Genomic DNA, 2,252 nt, shown 5'->3' with positions numbered 1-2,252 from the left:
ATGTTGTAGTACGAAACAAGGGGTATTAACTGTATAACAGGTAAAGAAACTCTGCTAAATTCCGATTTGTTTATTTTAACGACCCATCATTTAGCTTATACTGTATCAAAAATTTACGTGGTTTACAGAGATTCAGTGAATCAGTAATTTTGTTCCTGCGATTGAGAAGTATATAGTATTAGTAATTTGACATAATTAATTAAGTATATTTTAAGCAGTGATTTATGTTTAATGCGCATTAAAAATTTGCTGTATTTTATTTCTATTTGTTATTTTATTAAGAAATGACTTTAATTCAGGTTTTGTTACTGTAGAACATCGATCTTTTGTTGTACAGTATCATTAACTCAGTATTGTTGTTTGGGTCCAAAAACCACCTTTCTTGTGGTCGTACAAATGTGATAATTTATTCAAGTGTGTGTATACACAATCATTAGAAGCATAGTCTTAAAAGTATGTTCCAAGTTTTCACTTTCTGTTTATTAGTGTAAATTGAATTACAAAACCAGTTCACAAAAAAGATAGATTCTTAGGAGAAGAAGAAAGTCGATCGAGTGACATGCATTTCCCTGAAGGCGTCTAATAAATTTGACGTCAGACATCAAAGCTCCACCTTGTCAATCCTCGAGGAGAAGTGTTCATCAAACTCTTCATCAAATATGCTGAAAATATCTTAACGTTCTAAAGATACTCACATAAATGCTCTTGTAAATCAGATTCACAACCTGAAGTTAATTAAGAACACAAATCTTGGTTGGAGTAAATTTTGTGCAAACGCTTGTGTCTACTTTGTGTAGAGAAATTGGTCTAAGCCGTTCAAATATTTGTGTATATAATAGGGATCATGCATTCTCTTTTACAAGAAGTTCTGAGTGGCTAACTAACATACTTTAATATTTTCTTGATACATTAATGTAGTTGTTGTTGCATGCGGTTGTTTGGATACGTTGAGGCGATAAAGTTAGATAACATTGGACCTCGGGGAGGGATAGTTACTACACTTAGGATTAGCATTGGAATATTAACTAATCTGAACTGTACAGTATAACAAGATACCGAAAACAAGAGTAATAATCCTTAGGAAAGTTGTGTAGGGAAAATATTGACTACGGATGAAATTTGCTTGATATTAAAGCTCACCGAAATATATTTCCCAACTTGAGATTAATTCGAGCAATATGTTTAGCCCTAAATTTTTTTTATTGTTAACAATTGTAAATGATGCAAAAGTAAATTTCAAAGAAGAAATGAATAAAAACACTTTTGAATATGACAATAACCTAACCAATTTAAGTTTTAAAAATTCTATTCAAGCAAAGCTTACGACTGATTTGATTACACTCCATAACAAATACAATATAAATAGAAATAAAATGGGGTACTATGCGGTCACACAAAATGAACTTATAATTAACAGTTTAATAATAAAGGAAAATATGTAATTTGTCGTGAGGACGGCCTAAAACTTATTCAAAGATTTTCAAGTTTAATATCCACTATGATTAAAAAAAGATTTCCCAATTATTATTTTTAGGTTAAATATTTAGCCTAATAAAAATTGACGAGGGATTAAATATAACCTAACAATAGGGTTTGAATATTAATTTTGAAATAAAAATAGTATATTGAATGCAATAATCAAAACCTCTTAGAAGTAATCATCACTTTAACGTTCACCGTAACATAATTGCATTCTCCCATGGACGGTGTGAGTAAAAATAAATTGTGCAAAGTATAAATTTTAAAATACAATTTCCGACCGTCATAGCGATCGAGTTACAATTAAGAGATCAATTGAAAATAACGAGAAAGATATTAAAACGTTGAGGTAGGCAAATTAAAAACCTTTAAATTGAACATTCTTTCCCGAACAATTTGCTTGTTTGGTGTTATTTATTGATATGTTTCTAAAACCAGCGTTGGTTCAAAATATGCTAATTTATTAATTAACTTTGTAAACCCTTCTGTTGACTCTAGTATTATTGATCCCCCAGGTATGATTGATTTGGGATCAAGGATCAAAATCTAATTACAAAGCGTTTCTAGTTGCATTAGTTTATTGATCGAAGTGGATAGCGGAAATCGAGTTCAGTTGTTTGATTATAGTGGTTATTGTACAAAACTTCTGCAGTAAAGGCTCGGGTTCATTTCCTGCCTATCTCAATTGACTGTTGACTTGATTATAAACATGTAAAAATGTTGTATGGTAACGAAACATTGTGGTTGTGTATTTTAAGGCAAAGAGTTGTTAT

This window comes from Macrosteles quadrilineatus, unplaced genomic scaffold, assembly GCF_028750875.1.
Source record: "Macrosteles quadrilineatus isolate MER2022 unplaced genomic scaffold, UCM_ALF_1.0 Scaffold_2__2_contigs__length_208266976, whole genome shotgun sequence".
Lineage (NCBI taxonomy): Eukaryota > Metazoa > Arthropoda > Insecta > Hemiptera > Cicadellidae > Macrosteles > Macrosteles quadrilineatus.
Note: the sequence above shows the minus strand (reverse complement) of the source record.